The following is a 10,244-nucleotide window of genomic DNA, read 5'->3' as shown; positions in this document are numbered from 1 at the left end:
TGTTTTAGGTGATTCTGGTATTATTGAACCTGACACATTAAGGTTGGAGATTGAGTCCTCCAGGGTTATTTGAGTGCTTTTTTGAGGAGCCTCAGGAGTTCTTTGACTTTGAGTGTTGGTTTGATATGATCCGTCCTTTGCATCCTCTTTACACCCTCTTTTTTCCTTGGTTATCTGATCTTTTGTTGCTCTTGTTCATCTGGCTTTAAATTTACAAAGTACTTTTTAATCCCAGGAGTTACTACTGTCTTTCCTGCTCTTAGCGTCTTGCTAGTACTCCTTCTAATTGCCTCTTCCGTTCCCATCCTTTTCATAAAGATGGTTCTTGACCTTAGTTTTTTGTAGGCCATGACTGTATAGGAAGTCGCTTAATGTTGTTCTGGTTATAATTGTATTCGTCCGAACTATAGCAAAGAGTTGTTCCCTGGGGGTATTGACCCGCAATGTGCTCAAGATGCTATCCCCTGCTGTCCCCTTCTGTTGGTCCAGAGTTGAAAAAGATATTTTTGCCTAATTCCAAGTAGCCCAACCGGAGGGGTAGGGCTCCAAAGTGCCAGTGAACCGGTGCGCCGCTCATGCAACACCGGGACTAGCACCCAGTTCCCGTTCCCTGTCTCCGTTTCTCCTGTGACTGTAAGTTTTCAAGCCAAGCAGAATTTAGTTACTAGTCATGCTTTGCTTGATCAAGGTAATTAAAATTCTGTTTGTTATTTCCGCTGCTTGTTAATCCAGTTAGTTTTAGGTCTGTTTCCCAGTGGAGGTTTTTATAGTAAAACACCCCGCCGAGGGGAGTGTTTTGTAGGTACTGTGGGCCGTTTAGAATAATTGTACAAAGAGAAAAGTAGTTAATTAATGATTTTAACCCCTTGCAGTTAGTTGACAGAGTCCTTGGACAGCTGCAGTAAAAGGATAAAGTTGTAGCTCAACAAGGCTGCTCTTTGCCGAATCAGCCACGTACCTGGGACAGATAGTGAGCCTGTCGCGTCCTGGGTTCCCTTTTGGATTACTTCACACCTGGCCGAATCCGGGCGGTAGATTGCTGCTCTTAAAACCTCGGATCACAGTTCCGGTACCCCCGCCATTTTGCTCCGCTAGTGAGGGCAATGACCTCCACACGACAGCTCGACTACTCCTCGAGCGGCTGTCAGGAACGGCTCAGCAGCACCACCTGCTGGAGTGGTGGAGGCATTTGCGGTGCTCGCGAAAATGCGGAAATATGGCAAGGCGGGTGCCCGGTAAATCTCCGCCGCTGAGGTTACGGCGGTTTTGCGGCTGAACACCGGTACCAGGCAACAGGACTCGCCCGCCAACTCCACGAACTGGCAGCTCCGGCAACTCCGCAGTCTCTGTCTGCCTGCCTGCTGCCTGTCCGCTGTTCGCTCACTCGTTCCCTCCGCACTGCTCGCGTCTCACGTGACAGGAAGCGACTCAACACTCCAACAATAGCTTAGGGTATCTCACTCACTTGAATTGCCACTCACTTTTTTCTGCTGTTTTTTAAATTAACAGCAGTGTTTCTCTCTTTGAAATCAGCAGCAGTGGCTTTATAGATGGCGTTGAACACTACTAATAAGGTTGTCTCTTGCACATGGAAGTTCATTTAATATAGATGTACGCCTGCATATTAATCTTGAATTAATTATCAATAATTTTGACTATTATTGGCACAAATACTAGCTATGAAACATGTTGCATGCTAGCCCAGGAGAATGCTATGTTTAGCTGTGATTTTGCTTGACTATTTCTGCCATTCATATACATAATACATTTGAGAAAATCGTTGTTACCATAGATGTCACATGCTGATGTAAATAACCCATGTCTGTTATAATATTTATTTTGATAATGTTCATATTTTTGTCCCTCTCTCTATTTCCTTGTCTCTCTCTTTCTTCTTCTCCCCTCTTTTTTCCTACAACATGTTCCACTCCTGCCCTCTGGTGTTTCCCCATCTCACTCTGACTTGCACCTCCTGTGTTTCTTCTATGTTCTTTTGCATTTTTTCCATATTTTTTCCAAATCTTTTCTATGTTTTTTCTTTTATGGCCTTTGCCTATGATTCCTGTATGTTTTTCCACTCATGTAATTTAATGCTCTTGTTTCATGCATTATGACATAATAATGTTAATGATCAGCCTTGAAAAAGCCCTTGGCGGGATAACCAGAAGGGCGAAACACGTGCTGGCTGTTCATTTTCTGCACTTTTTTGAACCTGAGTTTCCATAACCAATTAAATGATGAATCACTAATACATTGAAATTTGGAAAGAAAATTCTTGGAACTATTCCATAAACTTCAGGAGCTGTCATTTCTTTGACGATCATTAGTTTCTTCTGAGTTTTCACTTTTATGGACGGGTTGCTATGAGGATCGTTGGGTTGTAAACAAGTATTTTTATTCCTACTTTTTCTTTATCTCCTCCCTCTCTCGAAACACCCCCTCTCTCCACAACCTGCAAACCCACAAGTGAGCACTAACCTGGGTAAGTCACACTCCTTCAGGAGCGCAGCCTGGTCTGCGAGGCTCAAAGGTCTACTTTAGTGTCTCCTGCAGTGATCGCACTGTTAAAGACTGTCTCCCTTCACAGAGGGCCCCAATCCACTCTAGTTTCTCTCTCCTCTCTGACTTAAGTTCTGTCATCCTCTCTTTTGTCGACGTCTTGAGTTTTTCTTCTCTTCATGTCCTCCCTTCTTGTTTCTGCTTCCTCCACGTCCCTTTCTTCTTCCGGGTCAAATCTCTTTGGAAGAAACTGAAGCCTTTCTTTCCTTTCTGCCTTTCTTCTCTTTTCATGCACTCTTTGCTCTTCTTTGATTTTAACATTCTCTCTTTCTTCTGCAATTCGTGTCCTCGCAGAGGCTGTCTCTGGTAGGTCAATTATGTCATTGTCCCTAACCTCCTCAGACAAGGCAAGAGTTCAAAGGCTCAACAGGGGGTTCCATGAATCTAATGACTTCAGGTGGTGATGAATGATGTGGCTAGGCTCATCTTCAACAAACCTAGGCGAACCAGGGCCACGCCCATACTTCAGGCACTACATTGGCTGCCAATTGCTCAAAGAGCTAAATTCAAGAGCCTCTGTATTGCACATAAAGCCGTCCATGGCGCTGCCCCTAGTTACATCAAGGACCGGCTTATTAAATACACGCCAAGTAGGACCCTTCGGTCCATTGAAGCATGTAATTTGATGTGTCCTCGTTTCAATCTTGTATCCAAGGGTGGCAGAACATTTTCAAGCACTGTCCCCCGAGCATGGAACCTTCTGCCAGCTAAACTTAGGAAAGAAACTAATCTTCTCCTCTTCAGGAAGAATCTGAAGACTGTGCTCTTCTTGGAGGCATGGGGGCCCCTGTGAGTGGCTGGCTTGGTGTCCTTACTGGTGTTGTGTGTTCACTGATAGCGCTTAGATACCTCTGGGTCATAAAGCGCTCTACAAGCTTATAATAACATAACATAACATAACATAATGAAGACTATATTGAGATTCCAGATTGGTCCACAGGTAACTCAGGGACGGTTGACTCTTTAGAGGCTCTCCATGAAGGTTTTAACTACTGTTATGTGGAAAAGGGAGGGATGTTCCCTGTATTGCATGTAGGTGGCTATGGCTGCTAAACACAGCCATATGGAAGTGTAAGCGAGACCTGACTTTTGCAGGTGAAGCAAGTAGCAGATATTCTCTTGGACCACATATTTTAGGAGGGGCCCAGATGTTTGCAGATGCAATAACAGACAAATCATTTCCACTTTGCTGCATTGCAGGCTCATGAGGTAGGCCTGCAGGATTTTCTTAAGACGTTCACTCATTTTTGTGGCAGATGCAGGCAACTGAACCTGAGGACCTCAGGTGCCAAATCGCTAGATAGAGCTGTTTGTGGTCTGGTTGTCTAATTTGGCCTTGACTCCTTGTTAGATGGTCTGACCTGTTGGAGAGCTTCTTGTGGGGGCTGATTGACATCTTGAGGTGTGTTGAATACCAGGGATGTCAGGCCCAGGTGGGTGTATGAGGACAAGCGTCTGAGAGGTTTGCTGCATATTCCGGGCCAAAAATGGAAAAAGTGGGAGAGGCAAAAAAGGGTATGCAAAAATTCCTGACCAGTTCTTCCATAGTACAATGCATGTGGACAATGGGTGTGGGTACCTGGAGGCAAAGTTTAGGAAATTTGCATTTTTTGGGGCAACTGACATTTCTACATTTGGGGGATGGGTACTCCATCAGGGTGACAAAGTATTTTACTCTGTTGCCTTGATGGAGTAGATACCATCCTCCAAACTCTAAATCATCCCCTAAAGTACCATATACTATGAACTTATAATAAATTAAATGTGCTCATGAGGAGTACAGCCAATTTCGATATGTTTTAGGGGGCAGAGCACATACACTGTGCAGAGTGCCAGTGTGCAGAGTCCAAAACCCAGCAATAAAATCTAGCAAACAACATGGGGTAGACCAAGCAAAAAGGAACATTTTCCGAAAGGGACCATGAAAGATCTAAGGCATATGTAGGTTAAATCAGTTTTGCGATTCTGAAAATGCGATTTTCTGCGAATCGCATTTTCGGAATCGCAAAACGCGATGTAAGTAAAAATCCCCAAAAATAGCGATTACCAAAAATTTACAGAATTAAAGAGCAATTACTCAAACAGCAATTCCTTAATAGCGAATTCGCTAATAAGGAATCTTAAAAGCGGAAAATAGCAATTCAGGTGCAGAATGATGACATCACAACCAGGAAGTGTGACTGCCCATGCTGCACCTGATTGCCTGATTTGCTGCCTGAGAGACTGTGAGGAGGGAGTGTGCTTTTGACTCTGCATCTCCAAGGAGCAGAAATGGATTCCCAGGGTGGTGACAAGCAGCCAGAGGAACACAGCAGAAAGAGAAAACAAAAGTTCTCTGAGAGGGAGCTTGAGGTGTTGACAGAGGAGGTTGTGAGGCAACATGACCTCCTGTTTGGTAAAAGCTCACTCCGTGTTCCAGAGGCCAGGAAGCGGAAAATTTGGATTGACATTCAAGAAAAAGTCAATGCGATTGGCATAACCCACCCCTCCATTGAGGACTTACGGAAGCGGTGGTATGATATGAGGCAAAGATCCAAGGAGAGGGTGGCCACCAGATTGGCAGAGGCAAAAGCGACTGGAGGTGGGACCTCAACTGCACCAGAGCCGACGCCCCTGGAGGAGTTGGTGGAGGGCACACTCATGCCTGAGTCTGTGACAGGCGTGGCTGATCTGGACAGCTCAGAAAATAGAGACACCAGACATGCCAATGACATGGCATGCCAATATCCCCAAAACATACCCATTCCACTCACAGCCCCAAACACCCATGCATGAGTAGAAATCCAATCCATGTGTTCATGCTCACCCAGAATTGCATTATGGGAAATGTATTCCCATGCACTGATACTTGGTCCTGTGACACATACAAAGGGTACATAGGGCAGACTCATACAATGTGCAAAATAGACAAGTAGTCATGTCATTAGTTGTATAAAGAACTTTAATGCTTTAAAAAAAAACATGACACACAATTCATGTGTGCATTTTATTTTACAGCAGAACCAACAACACAGGATACAGTGGCTGAAGGGCTGGAGACAGCTACAGATGTGGACGTGGCAGTGCTGGAGGAGCAGGGTGCAACAAGGGAAACACAATCAACTCCACCCAAACGGTGCAGAATTGTTCCACCACTGCAACCAATGGCGTCAGAGTCAACAGATGCCGATGAGGACTCACAGGCTGTTCCAACTCAAGTCCCAAGGCAGAGCACACCACAATCCAGCGCACAAATTGCAACCGGCAGTGGTGCAAGACACAGGGCACAGCCCACCACTAGCAATGCCTCCTCTGAAACAGACTCGGTGTTTGCAGGCCTGGAGGGCAGCATGTTGCGTGCACAGCGCCTGCAAGGCAAAGGGATCATGTCAATTCAGCGCCAACTAGCCGCACATAACCGCCACATGTCAGAGTTGAGGCTTGGGGTGACTCCATGTCTGCAGCTTTGGAAGCTAATTTGAGGGAGAACAGAAGAGACAGGCTGGCCAGGCGCAGGGAACAACATCGCCTAAACACCCGCCTGGACCACTTCACTAAGGCTGTGACCCGCCAATCTACCGCAATCTCCATGCTAGCTCGTAGATGCGTTAGCATGCAACACGAAATGGCACACTGCTGCCAGGATGTGGCTAGGGGCCTGGTGCAGGTCATGCATGCACTTGATCAACTGCGTGCTGTTGTAACCGGTGGCATTGGGACACCAGGCAGCTTGGACACTGATGGCCAGTCCAGCAGGAGCACCCCAACTCCTCCAATTCCTGCTGAAAGGCGCCGGAGTGGGCGTCAGGCCAGAGCAGGGGAAGACAACAGTGAGGCCAGTGCGCAGCCAGAAGGAGGGGCAACAGGGCGTGCACGCCAGAGATGAAGGGGCAGCATGCACCTATGGCATCTTGTGAGGCAACACATGCCATGTGGACTAACTGACTCAGAACAATGATGGCACTGTGACATCAACATGTGCAACCAACATACTTACAGTCACACTATGTGACATTAGTTATCCTGCTGTTAAGGGAATAAACCTATTTTATTTAACACCATCATTTGGCATTGTGTACTCATTACTCACCTAGAAGTAGTTCTGTGTGATGTCATCACGTCTCAGGCACCCGGCAGCTGCCCCGGCTCCACCTACACGTCGGCGTGAGGGAGCTGGATCCTCCTCATCTGATGCGTCTGCATCTGTCAGATCCACTGGGGTGCCCTTCTTGGTAGTAATGTTGTGTAGCATTGCGCAGGCCACCACAATTTTGCAACACGTCTCAGGGCTGTAATGTAGGGTACTTCCACTCTTATGTAGGCACCGGAAACGGCTTTTGAGAAATCCGAAGGTCCTCTCAATAGTGCATCTTGTGGCTCTGTGTGCACTGTTGTACCGCCACTCTACTGCTGTGGCTGGATTGAGGTAGGGTGTGAGGATGTAGTCCTGCACAGCATATGCACTGTCTCCTGCAGGGAAAAAGTAGGTTGATGTTTAGTGATGTACTGCCAGTTCAAACATTTCATACTAGTGTTTGTTTGTGCCATGCAATTACCTAGCAGGTATCCCTCTCCGAACTCGCCATTTGTGAGTCTGCGATGTAAACACAGTGTCGGAAAATGAAGGAATCATGTGTGCTTCCTGGGAATTTTGCTACTATATCTGTGATTACTTGTTTAGCATTGCAGACTACCTGGATGTTTAAAGAATGAGAGTATTTTCTGTTTCTAAACACATAATTGTTTGTGTGATGTGGGGACAATGCGACATGGGTTCCGTCTACGCAGCCAATCACATGGGGGAATTGTTCTATTTGGTAAAAATCTTGTTTGGTCTGGTCAAGTGCCTGCTGTGTGTTTGGGAATTATATGTGGTGATGCATCCTCTGCATCATAGCATCAAGGAAAGCGTGAAAAAATCGCGAAAGTGCACTCTGGGAGACCCCTCCTGCTAAGGCTATTACCCCCTGAAAACTCCCTGATGCTAGGAGGTGTAGTGAGCACAACACCTGTATGTGGGTGGGAATGGTGTGTGCCCTGTATGTGGGGTGATCCAGCATGGGTGTCAGCTCCTCTATCAGCTCCAGGATACTGTCTGGGTGCAGCATGTAGTGCACATGGATGTCCTCCTCAGTGCGTTGGAAGAGGGTGATGCGTGTTCTGTAGATCCTCTCCTGGCGTCTCCTTCTCTGTTCAGCCTCTCGGATACGCAGCCTCCTGGCTATTACATACAGGCCAGCAATTATGAGAAGCCTCTGCGGCATTGTGGGCCTGTTTAAATAGGTTGCACCTGTTTACCACCTGTTATGAGTTGGTGGTATTTGAGAAGTGAAAAATTGCGATTTTCAAAAATTCGCAAAATGCGATTTTTTCCTACATAGCAAATTGCTAATTCGCAATTTGCGGGACACTTTTTGCGATTTTCACAAATACTGGGATGCAGCTTGTGAATTCGCAATTTTATTTGCAGATTCCTTGCTACGCAAAATTGCTAATCGCAAAATTTGCGAATACCAATTTTGCGAGGCAAAATACTTACCAACATCACAACACTCACTTTTGCAATCGCAAACACCCTGGATTCTGCAAATCACAGGGTTTGCGATCGCAAAACACCTACCTACATATGGCCCTTCGTCTTTAAATCATTTGTCTTTTCGGTGTATGAACATCCAACTCATTACAACCTCTTTTGAGTGGTAATTTAATTTATGAGGTCTTCTTCTAGCTCGGTTGATCCTTGGATGTGATTTTATGGCCAGCTTTTAGGGTTAGGTGGGAGCAGTGCCACCAATAGTACTTCCAAGGGTCTAGGAACCTGGGGCACCCCTTGGGAGGTTAGGGTGCACTCTAGCAGAGCCCAGAAGCCACTAGTACAAGACCTCTGGGAGCTTGTTGTTTCCCTGTAGCTCACACAAGTGGTTAGCCAGCTAGCTCTTAGAGTCACTCTTGTGATCCTGCATTCAAGGGAGCAGGTCTAGACTTCACTCCTTAGGCATCAGGGCAGTCCTTATATCAGCAGGACAGTCCTTCTGCAGCAGGGCAGTCCTTCTTCTGAGTCTTCCACAGGTCCAGACATGATCTGATTTGGGATTTGAGAGTGCCACTTTTTATCTCCAGTGACAGCCTGCCGGTGGGGGATGCCCCTTTTGTCTCCTCCTTCTTGAGCCTGGATCCAAACTGTCTAGGATAACAATAGGCAGAGTGTTAGACCTGTCAGCTTTAGGGTGTCTTTCCCTAAACTTTGTACCTACTTGCCTCCAATTTTTGTTAAAATTCGGGTTTATTAAGCAGATTTTATTGGAGTTTTGCAAATGATTCAGTATATTGTAGTTAAACAGTTAGACAAGAGATAACATTCTGTCATTATAGTAATATCAAAATATCCTTCCAACAGTGAGCATTCCCCTCCATCCCTCCCTCCCCCATGAGTCAGTACTTAGCTACGTATGTATTCTCATTAGTTGTATTGTCTGAGTACCCTAGTGTGGGGCGCCTGTGAACGGGGGGTCATGGTTATCTGCTAGAGTAGTCTCCTCCTCACTTCGGACTTGGCTAAAGTGCGAGTCTCCACATGGAGAACTGTAGTGGAAGGGCTATGTTGGCATTCCCGTAAGTGAGGGAGCAGATGTATCAGAGTTGTGCGATATAAAGGTGTCTACAAGCATGACCCAGGCCCTGGCTCTATCTAGTTTGCCCACCCCCCTTTTGGCTTCTCTCTTCAGCAATCTTCCTTTGCAGCTCGCCCATTTCTCCATCTTCCCTTCGCCATGTAGCTATTCGGGGCCCTACTGGTGACTTCCAATTTCTCACAATTTCTTGTTTGGCCATATAAACGCCAATCTATAAATGGCTTAATTTACTGCCTTTTTTAGAATAAAAAACAATGGGAAACAAGCAGGTGACAGTGAATGCCCAATTAACTAATTAGGCTTGAGGTAGTAGCAAATGCTGCAAGTGACCATAATCCTTTAATGCTGTCTTTGTGTATCCCTGTAAGTAAAAAATTGCCGGTTTGTGAACACCCCATAAAATATAACAAGAATCAGGGCGTTACCCTGAAGTGGGGGAAAATAGATGTGGCTGGCCTAGAGGCAGAGATTCTTAACACCTGTAAAATCGAAATTGAATCGTGTTTACTCCCGGTATCTGATCCTGAAAAGGTTATTGAGAGTTTCGAAAAACTATGTGGGCATGTGGCTGAGCACCTTAGAAAACCAGCGGGGAGAGAAAGTCTAAAGGGTCAAAGGGGTTTTAGATGGTTCGATTCCGTGATAAGAACAAGTAGAAGGGCCTATAAGGAGGCTATTGCAAAGAGGAAGCAGGACTTAAAAAACCGTGCCTGGGAAGATCTAGAGAAGGCCTCTGAGTTAAAAGATAGCAGGCTCTTCTGGGAGGTATTAAACCGCCCCCTATTTAAGAGTGATGCCAAGGAAACCATAGTGATGCAGGTCACTAGTGAATCATGGGAATCCCATTATGGCAAAATTTTTAATCCAAGATCCCTACAAATTGTGGAAATATTGGATAATACAGGGGATTTGGTGATTCCATCCACAGATTTGGCCCTTAGCTCTTCGCTTACATTGGAAGAGGTTGAGGAAGCTTTAAGGAAAGGCATATCATTAAAAGCCCCAGGCCCTGACGCTGTCCCTTTGGACTTTTTCAAACACAACATTGAGGCATGGGCTCCTCTGTTGTTAAAT

The sequence above is a fragment of the Lissotriton vulgaris genome, unplaced genomic scaffold (assembly GCF_964263255.1).
Source record: "Lissotriton vulgaris unplaced genomic scaffold, aLisVul1.2 SCAFFOLD_1065, whole genome shotgun sequence".
In the NCBI taxonomy this organism is placed as follows: Eukaryota; Metazoa; Chordata; class Amphibia; order Caudata; family Salamandridae; genus Lissotriton; species Lissotriton vulgaris.
This window is presented reverse-complemented; position numbering follows the sequence as displayed.